Source organism: Narcine bancroftii, chromosome 4 (assembly GCF_036971445.1).
Source record: "Narcine bancroftii isolate sNarBan1 chromosome 4, sNarBan1.hap1, whole genome shotgun sequence".
Lineage (NCBI taxonomy): Eukaryota > Metazoa > Chordata > Chondrichthyes > Torpediniformes > Narcinidae > Narcine > Narcine bancroftii.
In genome coordinates this window covers 184,881,322-184,899,747 of record NC_091472.1, presented here as the reverse complement: position 1 = coordinate 184,899,747, position 18,426 = coordinate 184,881,322, and the positions used below count along the sequence as shown (strand labels likewise).

General features: G+C 43.2%; 1 protein-coding gene across 1 annotated transcript in view; it reads right to left on the bottom strand.

The window, feature by feature from the left end:
• LOC138761309 (transmembrane protein 132C) overlaps positions 1–18,426 on the bottom strand; it is a 988,143-nt gene that overhangs the window by 833,151 nt on the left and 136,566 nt on the right. The window lies entirely within an intron of this gene.

Below are 18,426 nucleotides of genomic sequence, written 5' to 3'. Positions count from 1 at the left end.
GTATTTTCATTTTATCAAAACTCAGAACCTGCTGAGGATGTCTGGACGATGACTAAAAATTGCCAGGTCTGCACTGAATGCAAACTGTAATTCTACTGACTGGACAAGATGCACCTGATCAAAGCGACCATCCCTTTTGAGTGCCGAAGCACTGATTTCAAGGGACCCCTCCCCTCCTCCACCCGGAATGCTTATTTCCTTAGAATCGTTGACAAATACTCTGGTTTCCTTTTTGCCATCCCATGCCTGGACATGACCACGGACCACGGCCACAGTTATCAAGGCCCTCCGCATTATCTTCACATTCTTTGGGTACCCCGGCTTCATCCACAGTAACCGGCGGACCTCATTCATGAGAGATGAGCTGCGGCAGTGTCTGTTGCCAGTGGCATCACCATGAGCAGGACCAGCAGCTACAACCCTAGGGGTAAAGGGCAAGTGTAAAGGGAGAATGCCACAGTCTGGAAAACCATCCTCCTGGCACTGAAGTCACGGAACCTCCCCGTCTCCAAATGGCAAGAAGTCCTCCCAGACGCACTCCAGACCGACTGATCATTTTTATGTGTGGCCATCATCAACACTGAAAGACTGATCCACTGGTTCAGAGGGTCCATCTCCTCCACACTAACCCCCAGTAGGCCTATGTTGCCTTTCCTGACCAGTGTGAGGACATGGTCTCAATCTGGGATCTGACACCATTGGGCGCCTTCCTGACCACCACTGACCACCAACAGACACTCCCCCCACCGCTACCTCAGGGGTCTCCGAGCCAGTGGCTGACCACTCTCTACCCCTGGCTACTGTTGTCACCCATGATGCACCAGCCCCACACTCCCTAACCCCCCTTGACAAACTGTAACAGGTGATGACAGGCCAACCACACAAGCTGCTGAGGATGCTATGGCAGCGCCCCAACCATTACTATATCACTCCCTGCGGCAGAGGAGACCCCCTGACAAACTTGATCTGTAAAATGTATACGTATATATTTTTTTCTCACCCCGCAGGACTCTTCTTAAAAAAAGAGGGGTGACTTTGTTTGTAAACCACTGTTATCCTAAGATTGGCTGCTACTGGATGGACACGCCTCTCGAGACTGATCCTACCCACAGCCCCTTGCAAGCTCCTCATTCAGTCAATGAGGTTGATGGCTGTTCCAATCTATAGTTAATAAATACCTGATAGTTTCACAACTACAGTCTTTTGTGATAATTGATGGTGCATCACGAACATTGTCAATAAAGATTTTCATTTAAATTTTAAAAAAATGTTTTATGTATGGATTGGCTAAGCATCAGTTCCACAATTCTAATGACTTTTTCATGCAGATCATTCAAAAAGGAAGAGCAAGTGCTAGTGGACAATAATTTGACAAGATCAATTCCATTCTACAACGTGTCTTGCAGCAGTAAGCTTGGGCTAAACCAGGGGTGGCCAACTTTTTCATTTTTAACTTAAACCTACAGCACAGTAACAGGCCACTTCGGCCCATGAGTCCGTGCCATATAATTAACCTACACCCCTGGTACATACTCATGGGCCAAAATGGCCTGTTACCGCACTGTGTGTCTAAATTAAAAATTAAAAGGTTGGCCACTCTTGGGCTAAACAACGCAATATTTTTAAAAATCCTTTGAAAAAGAGCCATTGGATTGAAAAATCCAAGAGGCTGTGCTATTTCATCCCCAAATGTCCATAAAAAGGACTCCAAAAAGGCTGAGATCTCATCTGAGAGACACCTACTGCCAGAGAAAAATGTGTACATTCCCCGGGAATCATCCTGTAAATGTTTTTATTCCCATGGCCCATCTAGTAAACAACTGTTAATCTTAAAGAACTGAAAGTCTGCCCAAATCATGGCTTGGCTCACAGCCCATCAGTGAAATCTGCGACCATCAGTATACAATAAGCAATGTAACAAAGGAAGGCAAGCCCATATTTGATTTTGAACAGATGTTGAGCATGCAGGTTTCATTTCACTGCTACTTTGGTCAAGACTTATCAAGACTTACTAATGGGTTTGATTGATGAAGATTGCTGGAGCTCTGATGAGATTTTCTGTACCTTTGTTAATAAAGGACAAGTACCCGAAGGCTGAAGGAGAGCTAATACTGTATACTTATTCCAAAATGGCCATAGTGATAGGTTTGGAAACAGCAAGCTGTTGAGCCTGAAATCTGTGGTAGGGAAGTTCTTGGTTTTGTGTAGGTAAATCTGACCAGGTTTTTTTTTAAGGATGTAACCAAAAAAAATGAAGAAGTGCAGAAGACCAGGTTTACATTTATTTCAGTCAGGGCTTTTATAGAGTTAGGAATGAGCCCATAAAGCTCATCCTGTCCATACTGACAGTGATGTCTCATGATGCTAATCCCATTCACCTGCACTAGGCCCATTTCCCTTGTGGCAGATGGTGCTGTTTTGTATTGTATATAGATATGTTATTAGGAGAAAAATTGAGGCAGTTTATTTTTTAGTATAGGTCAAATACAAACACTTCTCATTTAAAACACTGGAGCTCTGTTCAAGCAAAACAGGGTGGTTCCTAGGGACCTTTGCAAAAACTTTGGGGAGTGCCCAAGAGACTTCATTAATAGATTGTTGTTTTGAAAAGCAAGAGATGAAAGAGGTTGGAGGATTAGGTTCGGAGCCGTAGACTGTCTGGAGTGCAGCTTGCTGTTCTAAGAAGGTCATGTGGTTTTTGCAAGCAGAGAGAGTCAAACAGGTTTTTTCTCAGTGAGAGAGAGAGAGAGAGAGAGAGAGAGAGAGAGAGAGAGAGAGAGAAATCAGTTCTACATGCCACAGTCAGCAGCAACAGCTGGCAAGCTTGTGGAAAAACCCCATTTGGAAGACAGGTTGTGAGACAGGCTTAGTTGAGCCTGGTCAAAGCTCTTGTGGTTCATGCAAGAGGAGAGGACTGGCTGTCTAATGTTTCACTTGAAATAAGGGAAACAAAAAGGAACTCTGGTGACCTGAAAGAAAGAGGTTATCATCTGGAAAAACCCTGAGGGGGCAAGTTTCTTCAGCAAGACACTGGTGTAGCTGATTGAAAGGATTCAGTTTGTGTCCAGGAACAACAAATCTCTCTCTGGAACCAACAAGAACCTTCCTGAGCAGTAACCATTTACCTTTCAAACACCAAAGCCTGGTGAACTTTATAAATGTTAAATTCTGTGCACAGTATAAGAATTGCCTGCAACCAGTGAACTTGGAGGAACGAGAAGTGAGATTGGACTGTGAATCAAAGAACTTTTCTGAACTTACACACACATTACATACACGTGAGCTTAGAATTAGAAGGGGGTTAAGTTAGGTTAGTTAAGTTAATAGTGATAAGTTAAAGTGTGATCCTGCTTTCATGTTTAAAGATAATTAAAAGCAACCATTTGTCTTGGTGAATATCTATTGCTGCTGGGTTTTGGGGTCCTCTGGGCTTGTAACACCCTCCGCAACTTTCCAATCCAAGTCCCTGTTTGAATGGTTTTTCAACTTGTATCTGTCTCAACCACCTTCTCTGGCAGCTTGTTCTACCACCCTCTGTGTGAAAACAAATTATCCCTCAGATCCCCCTTAAATTAGGAACCAACGACCCTACAGACCATCCTTATTTTCTGCTCTGAAACCATTTTGGGTGGGCTGCGAAGTTGAAGAGAAAGAGACCCCCACGTGCTTTTGTCAATACATCAGTTTGTCAGTCAAGATACTTGGTGAAATCAGTGTTGACAAAAACTTGCCTGGTGCCTGACCCACAGGCATTGAAATACAAACACCCATCAGTGGTCAATATTCAATATCAGTACATTTTGAGTAAAAAGAATAACCTTTTAATAATAGACACAGCAGAACTTTAAAGAGGAAGATGGTCATTCCATTTTGGCATTGACAAAGTCTCTCACACTGAAAAGGATGCTTTTGGTGGCAATACTTAAGCAAGCAGCTGCAGGGATATAGTGCAATTCCATCATCCGTCAAACCCAATGCCCACTCTGAGAAAAACGACTAAACCTAATTTTATACATGATATTTGTTCTTCACCCATTGCTTTTAACTAGAGCAATAATCTTGCTTTTACTAGGGGAAGTTGTTTTCTCCATTTTAAAATATACCTTTTACTGAATAAATTGACTTTTCCATGTGATACCTTCTTTGCAGTGCTCAGGTACCCCTTCTACCCCTAATACCCTGATACAGTGTGACCATGCAGTGAACTGGGATTCACTGGTAGTGTGTTGTGCTGATGGCTGGATCCGCCTCCCAGCTCCACCCCTATGTGTTCACTTATAACCCTGGCTTCCCACCAAAACCCGGAGCCCTTCTGAAGATGACTGTGAGACCCTACCCTTAGTTATAAGCTAATAAAAGTGTTTGTTCTCCCTCCAGTTGGGAGAGCCTTTATTCAAGCTACAAATTTATTAACTTATTCCCTAAAACATTACTCAAGCCAGGTATGCTACTGATAGACCCTCCATCCCCCGAATCAGCTGAGGAGTTCACATACTGGTTAGACTGCTTCCAGGCCTTTCTGAACGTGACCAGAGACATCTTCCACACTAATGAACACAGGAGGTCTGCATTCGTTTCGAGGGTAGGAACAAAAGGGTATGCAGCCATCAGGGACTGCTCTACATATGATGATGCTATTGAGGCATTGAAGGATAGGTACCTGAGGTTGCAAAATGAGGTCCTAGCGAGGCACCGACTCGCTCAACATCAGAAGTGGCCAGGAGAGCTGCTGGATCTGTGGACACTTGCCAAGAAGTGCAGGTACAAAGCAGCTACAGACCATGTTAGTGAGGAAAACAAATCTGGGACACTCTAGTCACGAGGGTCCACTCGAGGTACTTGAGGCAGATCCTGCTCGAGTCGGGAAAGAAGGACCTAGCTAGCCACGTCGAGATGGCCAAATCACTGGAACAGCCCAAGTTCGAGAACAACAACCTCGAAGACAGTGAGCTCGCTCACCCATGTGACCCTTTCCAAGGATCAGCTGCTCCCACCACCCCTGCCCCAATGACTGCCACTTCCAGTGTCAGGAAGTGCTTTGTCTGGAGCAAGAGCCAGTATCCCCAATCTCGTTGCCCAGCTAAAGACTCAATGTGTTCCAGCTGTGGCAAGAAAGGGCATTGGGCGAGAGTTCATCACACGTGGGGAAGACTGCGGCCTGCACCACTCCTGGATCAGATTCCAGCTCCAAGCCACCTGCCCCAAATTTACCTGAACCCACTTGCTGCGCTACACACCGAAGGAGGGTGGCAGTGAGGAAATGGTGCGAAAAGGCTTGGCGGCCATCTTGGCACGACCCAAATTCAAACTTGACACCAACATCGAAGGAAGGAGGGTGACCATCTTCCAATGCCATGAGGTTGACACCATCTTACCCACGCAGGGTAACCCAGGATGGTGGGGGTTATTCGAGTGAGGAGCATGGAGTCTCTGGGAACCTAGCCTCAATTGTTCTAGATCAGGACAGACCTCACTAGCTCAGCAACTACCCATTGATTGTGAAGGTAAACGTACATTCCACTGAATGCCTATTTGACACAGGCTCTTCTGAAAGCTTCATGGACTCTCGGACTGTGCAAAAATACAACCTAAAGATGTATCCTTCCAATTACCACATATTTCTCACGTCTCATTCAGATTCAATGAGTGTTCAACAACATTGTATAGTACATGTCGTTTAAAGAGGGGGAGTTCTATAAATTTTGCTTGCTTATACGATGAATTGTGTGCTCCGGTGTTGTTGGGTCTGGACTTCCTGTGTCACCTTTAAAGCATGACCTTGGAGTATTCTGGTCCCCTCCCCCTCTAATGGTTCAGAATGGAGGGCCCCCAAAATCAGAACCCACATGCAGCCTCTCGATTCTGAATATCGATCCCCCTCCTCTCTTCCCGAATCTGTCCTCGGACTGCAAATCCATTGCTACCAAGAGCAGGAGATACAGTACAGCAGACCAAGATTTTATAAAGTCTGAGACACAACATCTGCTCAACGAAGGTATCATCGAACCTTGCACCAGCCTGTGGAGAGCGCAAGTGGCAGTGGTAAAAGGGGAAAACAAGTCCAGGCTAGTAATTGACTATAGCCAAACTATTAATCGGTAGACACTCCTGGACACTTACCCCCTCCCTCAAATTTCGGGCATGGTGAATGATATTGCGCAGTATCGGATCTTTTTGACAATCGATCTGAAAACTGCTTATCACCAACTGCAAATCCATTCCGAGGACCGACCATATACGGCATTTAAAGCTAATGTTTATCTCTATCAATTCCAGAGGGTCATTCAGAATTAATAATGGGGTTTCTATCTTCCAGAGGCAGATAGACAAAATGGTGGACAGGTATGGGTTGAAGGCTACCTTCCCCTACCTCAATAATATCACCATCTGTGGCCACACCTTGGAAGACCATGACACCAACCTCCAGAGTTTTCTCCACGTGGTGAAAACCCTGAACCTCACTTAACTCTGACAAGTGCGTGTTCAGGACTAAATGTCTGGCTATCGTCGGCTACGTGATAGAGAATAACATCATTGGCCCAAATCCCAACAGGATGCACCCCCTGCTGGAGCTCCCCATCCCCATGACCTCAAAGGCTTTGAGGAGATGCCTGGGGTTTTTCCTCATATTACGCCCAGTGCATCCCTCAATACACTGATAAGGTTCGCCCTCCCTTAAAAGCCACTAATCTCTCCCTCTCGGCTGAAGCCCGAATAGCTTTTACCTACCTCCGGAACCACATTGCAAAAGCTACCATGCACGCAGTGGATGAGAATATACTTTTCCAAATGGAAAACAATGCTTCGGATGTATCCCTGGCCATTACCCTCAACCACGCAGGCAGGCCTGTTTCAATTTTTTTTGCGGACATTGCAAGGCCACGAGCTCCGGAACCCATCAGTGAAAAAGGAGGCTCAAGCCATTGTAGAAACCGTGAGGCACTGGAGACACTACATGGCTGCTAGGAAATATACGCTTCTCACTGACTAGCGCTCAGTCACATTCATGTTCAATAATGTCAAGAGGGGAAAAATTAAATATGACGTTTGCTAGGTGGAGGATCAAACTCTCCATCTCCACTTATGACATTGCCTATCGGCTTGGAGCTCTTAATGACCCGCCAGATGCCTTATCCAGAGGAAGCTGGGCCTCTGCACACACCAGCCAACTGCAGTCTTTGCATAATGAGCTCTGCCATCCAGGGGTTACCCACATGGCTCATTTTGTCAGGGCACGCAATCTGCCCTACTCCATGGAGGACGTCAGGGAAATGACCAGGTCTTGCCAGGTCTGCACGGAGTGCAAGCCACACATCTACCACCCCACAAAGGTGCACCTGATCAAGCCATCCAGGCCCTTCAAACAGCTAAGTGTCGATTTTAAGGGAACTCTACCCTCCACGAACAGGAACACTTTCTTCCTCTCAATCAATGATGAGTATTCCCACTTCCCGTTCACCATCCCATGTCCAGATACGCCCACTTAGTCAGTTATAAAGGCCCTAGATTCTATTTTCGCCCTGTATTCACCCTATATTCACCAGGGCTCAGTCTTTAGAAGTGAGGAGCTACGTTAGTATTTGCTGGCAAAGGGCATTGCATCAGTACCAGCTACAACCCCCCAGGGGAGCGGACAGGTTGAAAAGAATGCCATGATCTGGAAGGCTGTCAACTGGCCCTCAAGTCAAAAGACCTTCCAGATTCATGCTGGCAGGAAGTCCTCCCGATGGCGCTCCACTCTATCTGGTTGCTCCTATGTACCGTGACAAACGCTATTCCTCATGAGCTCCTATTCATTTTCGAGAGAAGGTCAGCATCGTGAACTATACTCCCAACCTGGTTCACCACTCGTTCCAGTCCTTCTCAGGAAGCACGTGGGGAGAAGCAAGATTGCCTCCCTGGTGGAAAGGGTGAAACTGCTCCACGCCAATCCCACGTCTATGTGGAGTACCCGGATGGCAGGGAGGACACTGTCTCCATCAGAGACCTGGCACCCACTGGAACAGAGTATCCATTGCCTCAAGCCATGGAGCTCATTCTCGCCACCCCCCCAGTCAGTGACTCAGGGGATCCGGTTCAGAAGGAAAGTGCAACCCCTCACCGTGGAGCTGGAGACCCAGCCTGCCTCTCCTCCCTCACAAAGGGACCAGGACACCCAAGGATTCCAAGGCTCCCCCGGTGGCAAGGCACTCTACCAGGATCTCCAGGAACCCCCCCCCACCCCACCAATGAATGCTTAAATCTGTAAATTTGAAAATAACTGTATATTTTAAACCATTTTTTTCTGAATCCATCTTCTCTGTCTTCATTCGCAGACCCTTAATTCTACAGGAAGGGGTGAATGCAATGAACTGGGATTCACTGGTAGTGTGTCGTGCTGATGGCTCCACCCCCATCTGCTCACTTATCATCCTGGTTTCCCGCCTAAACCCAGAACCCTTTTGAAGACTACTATGAAGCCCTACCCTTAATTATAAGCTAATAAAAACAATTGTTCTCCCTCCAGTTGTGAGTGCTTTATTCACGCTACAGACCACATGTGCCATTAAAGTATAACATGACCAAAATCAAACCAAGCCCATGTGTCTTAGTTGATACTTTCTTGCAAAGGTGGCTATCCTGAAGAATCCTTGAAGACTTAGAAGAAGAATTCTAAGTCTTGAGGCACCAGTCGTCTGATCTTGAGGATAATGATTGAGCTTGCTTTTGAAGTATATTCTTGAACTTCGTCACCAAGCACTTTGAACACTTTTGGCACAAGAAGTGTAACATGACTGCTGGCACTCAGAGACAAGTGAGGAGTACATACATGCTTTTAATAGCTTTCAATCAATGGCCGGTAGACACAATAGTCGTCAGGTGAATCGGAGGTAAGACAGGAAAACCAGGGTTTATATTGGGGTAGGTGAGGGTGAAGCCAGCCATCTGAACTACACAGTCAGTGAATTCCAATTCACTGCAAGAAGAAATTTGAAACAGGTCACAAGATCATGGAATTTTAGGAATTAGAGACGTAAATCAGAATACGCCACAACCTCAGTCACATCGTTAAGATCCAAGATCTTTTTAATTGTCGTGTAATAAAACAGATGTAATATTACATGACATTGAATTTAGTCTGCCATAACGCAATGATTCGCCATCAGTAGGAATTGCCCAGCGCCCCTTACAGTCAGAGAAAGAGAAGCAAAAGAGTATCCCTTCAAAATCACCGAATGTCCATGGAATTGCCTCTAGCGCTTCTGCAACCTCCGCACAGACTTCACTCCAAACCCGGGCTCTGGATCCAAACCTCCAACACAATCAGGTGGCCCTCAGCGCTTGAGGCTCCTCAGGAGCCCTTCCTACCCTCGGTATCCTCTCACATCCCAGGTCTGATGCCCAGTACCCCTTCAGCACCAGCCCAAAGCCTGCCCAGGTTTCTCACCTCCAGTCACCACTAGCCATTTAAAGCCTGCATCAGTAGTTGGACTGGGCAGTGGAAACCTGCGAAGGAGTGCTATGTCTCCATTCCCTGCTCTCCCCGGGTCGCACCAGCGGCAGCACTGTCACTGCAGCAGCTCCGGCAGCACTGCCATTTTTACCTGACAGATGCAAACTTGGTGTGGAGAAGAGGCCAGAGGTAAATGTAACCTTCTGGTGCCCATCTCACAGTTCCACCTGGGAGACCATCACCCCATTTAAAACCATGCTTCCCACACACTTCCTATTCCATAACACCAGGCATCACCAGAAACACCTTCAGCCAACCCCACATCATGCAGGTTGTCCATAATAGAACCCACCATCACCTTTGAGGAGTCGTCTGGACCCTCTGGAAAATAGAAATGGATCCAAATCAACACATCATCTGAATAGCTATATCTCCAATGGTGAAGTGCTCCCTCAGAATAAACAGATGTTCCAGCCGAAAAGATACCTGAGTGCATCTTAAGTAGGCCCTCAACCCACAACTTTCTGAAACAGACTTTGCTGCTACTTAACCTTTTAATGATGCTTTAACAACAAACTGACATTTTACAGAGGAGCTTCACAGGTGGCAAGGGGCATCCGTGAACTATTTTTAATTGAAGTTTATTGAAGTAAAGATCCATTAAGATTGAACATATTATGACATTTCCACATGTACTTTTTATCCCTGAACATTTAATTTTGAGTGACTGCAGCATGCCATACATGAGAAATTATAGAGTAGCAACTAGATTCTTTTACCTACAGCCATTACAGATGCATATTCACTCTTTTGTTTATAGATTATCAAGAGTAAACAATGAAAGATGCCTGCAAACACTCTTGAATCTAGTTTTGCTAACCTCAATTCAACGTCGCATTTTATCCTTTTCTTCATTAATGGCCAGATAGGCAATTTTAATTAAATGGAAAGACAATATTTCACCTACACATCCCACCTTAAGCAATCCCTTACTAATCACAGAGCCCCAATGGCAGAGGGAATACTTAACGTGGTATGTGAGTGGAAAGAAAAAAGGTTGAGAACCACTGCTCTATTGTACCATTATGGTTGTGTGTTTGTCAGAATATCTGCACATGATCTTTGTTTTAACTTTTTTTTCCGCTAGTTCTGTCACACATATAAAAATTCTTTAAAAAGAACCAATCTGGTATTGGAAATAAATATATAACATCTAACATTTCTGTATTGTTATTTACCATTTCTGTACTCTTTAGTCCTTCAGATCTATTCACTTACAAACCCCGCTACCTTGCACGAGAAGCAGGCTCTGGGACTCACTGCATTTCACTGAGCAAACTTTTATTGTTGATACACTGTCTCAATGGCGTGAATAATTTAAAGTGCACATGACAAAGATTTCAAAGCTTCTTGGGTGTGCAACTGGTCAATGCCAATTCTGTGAACGGACAAAAAAGGGAAATGACAGTTCTTTTGCATTGATGCGGTTTTTCTTATCTAAACAAGGAAGAGAAAGAAAAAAAATCAAACAGTGTGTCAAATAGGATGCTGATTTGCTACTGCCTGCCTGTAAGCAATTCCTCCTTGCTTTTTTCTCCCACCACCCCCCCCCCCACCCTCAAAAGTAGCCAGCTTTTGCAAAGTGTATCTTGAATGCACACCACGTCTCCCACAGGTACAACCTACTTACAACGAAGGCTGGGTGGGGGGGGGGGTAGAAAAAACCTGGCATCATCTCACAAAGAGATGGATTGAACCTGAATCTTTTTGTTAGGGATTCAGTTGCCGTTTTCTTTTGATGGGTGTTTAGTTTTACACTGCGGAAAATGGAGCAAAGCAAATTGTGGTAATTGTCTAATAGTTACTTGAATATTCATTCTCAAGCTGGCAAATTAAGGGTCAGGTGTAAGGCTTTGATCCAGCTAACAGGAGAGATTGTTGTGGACTGCACTTTGGCAAAACAGGGGCAAGAGCCCAAATAGGTTTGAAAACCCAATCTGGGAGCAATGTGACTGGCAATGAAAGTAGCCTCTTCACACAATCAACCAGAATTCTGAATAATTCATAAAAAATGGACTGAATTTTCACAAACTTGACAAGTTTTCCTCACTCAAATAATTTTTTTTTTTTAAAAACCTTGAAGTGCTTTAGAGAACCTGCCATTGAATATACTCAAGAAAACGTAAGGGGCCTGTGGGTTAATTGAAGTGTTTGGGCGAAACGGGTTTCTGAACCGGACAGGTCTGCTATCATATGCTGCTTGTTTGAATTTTAAAAAATAAATTGGTAGCTTTATAAGACTTCTAGTAATTATGGAATTTAAGGGACGTGTGGTTAATGGGGAAAGTGCCTGCAAGATAAAAAAAGATTAGCCATGATCTTAATGAATGCCAAAGCTTCCTTTTGCTGATCACCGCAGCCAATATTTTACCAGAGCTGTGCAGTAAATATCGTCTGGAAGAAATGAAGATGGAGTGAAGCAGAAACAGGATGTCTATCCAATAGTTTAATTGCTTTCTTTGCCACAGGGACAAGTTGTTCAGCCTCCCAATTAGATGATAGGTGCTTTGGGGGCATTATGATAGCCTGTGTTGCTATAGAGTGAAGGAATTGAACAGCAAACTGACCAGTACTGACTTCAGAACCTCTCATCAGCTCTGTAGAAGAGTGAGACCTGAAGAGCAAGATTCCGAACATTCTGGTTGACTACCCATCTTTAGGAGGAAGAAGCCCATTCCCATGTGGAAGAAATCATCATACACCCCTTGCACAGGATAAGTCACTCCTTGCTGAGGGAAGCTGTGGTTTGACACACAGCAGGACTTTACCAGATTTTCAATGATCCAATCAATTTCAGGCCAGATTATGGGCTATTGTAACCTCCTCAGCCCTACTACACCATGATATTATTATGCCTTGGATCACCAGCAGTTCATGTTGTCCTCTTTAAATCTCCACATCGACTTCCAGCTCATGTCACTCCACCAACCCCTTTTGCTTTCTTCAGAAAATCACCACCAACAGTTTGGAACTTACAAAAAACAATGTGGAATTGTTATGTGAGCAATTAAGCAACCCAAGATTTAGGGCCAATTAAGTTTGAGCTGACCCCAGAGAAACGTGATTTTTGGCCTGGGGCTTTGCATTGGAATAGATGACATTACTTCTGGCAAACAAGTCTGCATGCTCTCTTTTCTGCTTACAGAGATTCTAGAGCTTATTTTCCTCAAGGAAGTCATCAAGGACAAGCCAAAGGCGGCAGTGGATACTAGATCACATTTTTATATATTCAACAGATAGATTATTGACTCAGGCAATGATAATAAATAGCTTGCTCTTTCTAAAACACACGTATGTGCATACCAACACGTTCTCTGAATCGTTGTGTGCAAGGTCATGGGATACAAATGGTATTTTAATAATCTGATCAGTCATTGGGCATTCTGAAACTGGTGATTATGTTTTGCATTGTAATAAGAACTCCAAGGGAAGCATATGTCTGCTTCCACAATTGAATCAAATACAAAAGGTGAAATTACAGGGAGTGTTCAAGCTTCTAAAAAAAACAAATATTAATGCAGCAATTTCTAATTGTATTTGGAAATGTTTTCTTACAGTCACTGTTGATAAAAACAGGTCACATACAGATGCAATGTTGTTTGCATCTTTATCACGGTACAATACACCATCTTTTTTGCAGCAATGAAAGATGAACACAAGGGTCTCAAACCCTTTAAAAATACTGTAGATCTTGTTCCTCAAATAACTTGCTTGTTTAGTGTATCAAGTCCTCAATGTCATTTGTATCAATGCGCCAGCTGAAGTTGTATCTTAATAAGTGGATTAGTTATTTAAAACAGCGTCACAGTGGATACAACAGTTTTACTGATTATGTGCCAGTCTGGGTGTGGCAAGAACGCAGGCTCTGTCAGCAAGAGCAGGCCATCCCATCCAGCTCTGACCTGCAATTATTTCATTGTGGACCTTTTCTTACCCCAAGCTTGATGTCCCATTCCTTTACTCACTGAGCTCGTTTAACTTTGAGTCAAGTAAATTTTGTGTTAATTAGGTTTAGAAATACAAACACCATTGAAATCCACAGTCCAATGAATTAGCATCATTGTCAAGTTGTCGCCATACTGGCATTCTAATTTGGAATCTTATCACTCATTGCCAATTGTCCAACCACAAATTCCAATGAGACAAATGGGCAGGCGTCAGAGAGTTACATTTGCTTCAAAGGCCAGAGCCTACATTTAGTAATGTTTTGGCACCCTGTTTTATTTTGGGTGTGCCGAAGTCAGTTCTGGTCAGGTTGCTGCTCAATTCACAAGATCACAAGATAAAGGAACATTAGCAGGCCACTAGGCCTATCGGGTCTGTTCCGTGACTATGCACTAGGCTAAACTAAACTTGCATCTAGTTCCATTACCAGCCTTTTCCCCATTTCCCTTGATACCCTTAAAATTCCTTCACTCTAAAGCAACACAGGCTATCATAATGTCCCCATGCCACCTATTATCTAATTTGGAGGCTGAACAACTTGTTCCTGCGGCAAAGAAAACAATTATTGGACGGACATCCAAGCGCTCCATAAGTCATTGAATGATGCTGTTTGGGTGTGCAATCGGCCAATTTCCTTCAATATCAAAATAAAAGCTGCAACTGTTAAATGATAAATAAGAGAGTTCATCTGGATCCCAATATAGAGAGAAAGAGCCAGAATCTTTTTGCCAAGAAACAGGCCCCTCAGTCACCATGCCCATGTTGTACCCAGAGTCCATTTACCTGCACCTGGTCCACAGGCTTTCTCTCCCTTGATGATTCAAGTGCAATGACTTTTAATCACCTTCATCCATTTAAATGTTTACTGTTTATAAAATATTGCAGGGTCTACTTCACAATCAATCATTCTGTTGAGAAAAATTGCACTGTCATAAAAATGAATCAAACGGTCACATCCACAATAACAATGGAAGTTAAATTGACTGCTTCAAAGTTTCCTCTTTCTTTGAGAGGAGTGAAGAAACAATGTGTTTAACCTTTATAGCGGATGAGTGTGCCCCAAACATGAAATGCACTCCAATGCCAATTTTACTTGCAATGCTAAAATTTATAATGCAGTCAAAAAGCAACCAGTTGGCTTGCATTAGTCATGCTGTACCGCATTGGTTTGGAGAAAGACAACATAAACATGAATTGGCACTTAATTTATGTCAATTTCACTCTGTTTGGATTTGCTGTACTGATAGCTCTCACAGCTGAGAAAGTGGCAAAGTGATTTTTTTTGAAGGCTTCAGATGGTATTTAAGAGCTTCTTCCCATTACTCTGACATCAGCAAGTCATTATGAGAGAGTTGAACTAGAATCATTAAGTGCTTCCTGCATCCTTGAGTTTTCAAAAAGCTCTTCCTATCCAGGTGGGAGAAATTCAAGATATTCAAACAACATGTAATTTAGAAAATGATCGACTATGTTAGGGCCTAAATCTTCCCTCTCATAAAAATGTTTTATTTAAATCTCCAAAAGGTTAGTGGATGTCATGAATTAAAATTCAGTGACTTCATTAGGCAGCAGGAAATTTTGTTCTAACATTGAAGGGTACTGTGCATAAGTTCGGCTCCCAGATTTCAGCGCTGTTGGTATCGGAGACAATGGCAAACAGGTTGCTCTCCGTTCTTAGTGAGTGGACAGCTAGTTTCCTGATAGTGAAACAAATGCTTTCATCAGCCAATCATCAACTAACACAACTTATGTGGAGCTCTGTTCCACTCTGTCACACTTCTTTCCTTGTTTCGGTTCCACAGTGGGGAAAGGGAAGATTAAACTGTGAGAAGATGCAGTAAAAGCTCCGTTATCTGGAATTCGAACAACTGACCACCTCGAGAAACTGACAAAAGAATTCGCGGAAAATAACGAGGTAAGAAAATATGAAAGTTTATAATTGGCTCTCCCCCCCCCCTCCCCCAAGAGGTTAGTTCACCAATTATGCAACATGTAATCTCAAGCAACCGGCAATTTCACTTAATTGGCATCTACCAGTCACCATAGGTGCCAAATACCAGGGTCTTACTGTACAAATACACCAAAATGAAAACAGGTGACTCTGTCAGCCAATGGATATGGTAAGAAATCACCAACTACAGACATTCATGGCTCTCAAAACTCTTCAAAAACAGGCCCAAGCATCAAAGATGCAGGTTGAGAGCGAGTGGATTCTGCCTTTCTGGTGCTCCTGAGTGCAGTGATAGAACACTCACAGGAGGAGAAAGAGCACTTTCCTGGGAGGGCTGATTTATCAATGGGAACCCCTTCCAATGAGATTGTCAACTTGGGAAGCCGAGGAAATCTGGGAGTCAAACTTGTGCAAAATGATTTCCCATGTTGGACCACAATATCATGCTGTTAATCTAGTCCCGCATCGGACTTGTCAGCCACAAACGAGCCTGCAGCTGACGTGGACATTTACCCCCTCCATAAATCTTCGTCCGCGAAGCCAAGCCAAAAGAAAGAAAATTTAATTAATGACTTTAACTAATTTGATGTTGATTTAGAAGAATACATTTTACTGAGAAGATCAATTTAAATGGAAGGTGGTTTTCACAGTTTTTGATTTGATTTTACTTTAATGATTTAATTAGTTGTAGATTTATTAATAGAATAATTTTGTTGGAAGTATTTAAAAGCATTCTCAAGTACTTTACTCAGATGTTTAAAAAGATTCACAAGCCTTTGATAGCAACAATTCAATGCAATGAGAAGAAAATGTCTCGGGCCTTGTTACATGTAGATTGTGGAGGAAGACGTGGCATCCCTGCATGGCTGGAATATTGTGTATGGTCACATGTCCTCTCTGTCTGAAACTTATTCGTCAGACTCATCACCTGCCAATCAAGGTTGGATTCCGGCCACCCATTAGTGTACACCTTTCCATTGGCTCATTTAAATTACTTAGGGTCATCACTGGCTAGACATCCAGTTCAGAACTGTATAAAGCATTGATGCATAGCGCATTTCTTTCTCTCTGCCTCGTGGTCCAAGGCCCAGACATTACTCCACACCAGGTTACTACTGTGGAAATCGCTGGAAGAGTCATGGGTAAGGTGTGTACTACATTTAAGCTGAGCTGTAGAACCATAACAGATCATTGCTTGCAGAGAGATGTACCCCCATTGGTACAGGGAACCGGGAGTCTGTTTGAAAGTCTGTAGAGTGTGTACATGTGCATGAGCGTGGAGAAGATAGGCAGCCATTGGTATCGGAGACTAATCTTGGTCCGATGTAAATGTCTATATAGTTATTTAGTAGCAGGGTAACTTATAGCAATAAAGTTACCTGTAATTGATTCACTTGTGTCCAGACTCGCCTCTCTGTGAACCCACTGAACCTGATACTCTTCCAAACACAACAGGCTTTCTGGGCCAAACTGCCCAAACATAAGACTGCATTTAGTTTTTGAACTTCTCTGAGCAAAGCCCAGTGATGTGCAGGTTGAGGGCAATTCCATCTTACAGCCTCATTAGTACCTTTCACAACAGTTCATCTCAACAATTCTGGGATTAGAAGGCTCAGATCACTCAGAGGAAGCACATCTGGAACAGAGAATGTTCCAGCCAAAGAAACCATAAATTTGACCTAACCAAGCTAAATATACTCATTATATTTTAGAACAAGTATCTCATCCAAATTCAACTTCCACACAAGCAGTGGCATTATTTCCATGACTCAAAGTCAATAGGCTTTCAGAAGGCATCAGGAATTGAAGAATTATTGTGAAATTTAAGCATGGAATCAATTCAGCGCTTCTCAGATGGCAAGAGGATCGCAAGAGGAGTATAATACAATTCCCTATAATTCAACTATGACTTCACTTCAAAGAGGACGTCAATGAACTGAAGTACGAGAACCACCATGTGCACTTATATCTTTCTTCATTCAGATAACACGAATATGACAAATAGTCAAGTTTATTGTCATCCGATTGGACAAGAACAACCCCACGAAACACTGTTTTTTGGTCCTTGGTGCAAAACACACAGACACACAACCAGACATCACACGCATACAGACAAACAATACATATGCAGGACATTATTCATATATACAAATAAGTAAAAATGTAAATGCTCTTTCAAAAATATGAGAGTCTCGGGTGATTAGTGTGAACAGTTCCTTTGGTCATTCAGTCTTCTTACAGCTGAACAACCAAACAGTGAAGCAGGTAATGGGCTAATTCACATTTACACCCAAGAAAATAAATTTGGAATCTTACCTCAAAAATGTTTGAGAATCTGTGGCTTGTTTATATTAAAATCTTAATTTGTTGCTGATTCATGTGGGTTCTTTTAAGTTTTCCCTGTTAAAAAAAAGTGATGTAGTTGCTTTTGTTCAGCTCAAATTGATGACCATTGAAACCTCTACCCACATACAGGAAAGCAGACTGGAAAGACTGCTGCAGGATTGTTGGGCTAAATTATAATTGCAGAAAATTACCCATGAATGCTGCAATGATTTAATTCAATTAATTGTTGCAAATTTTTTAAAACTTAAGAATGATCGCCTGCATTAATGATGGCCCCAATCAACTCATTGCATTAACTGTTGAGGAAATTGTAGACCCTTCGAAATAAAACCAAAAAAAAAGGCCCAGAAACTCAAAAGCAAGAGTAGTGCAACATAGCTTTTTAGAATAGTTGATTGTGCCTGTTCCCCCAGTATTATCTCCCCCAGTGTAATGCGCGTCGAAAGAACCAAAGACTTGTTGATCCAAACCAAGGCTTTTATTAACTAAAAGACTGGAGCATATCACAAGTAGGTCGAACAGTCCAGAATGACCTGGTCTGGCTAGGAGCAATCCTTTAAGACCTGCCAGTAAGTGTGGCTACACTCTCAGCCAATCACAGACATCCTACACTACCATCTGTACATATGCACATTGGTAATAGAATCTGTACTATCACACCCGTAACTGCGATAAATTTCTGGTTTTTCCT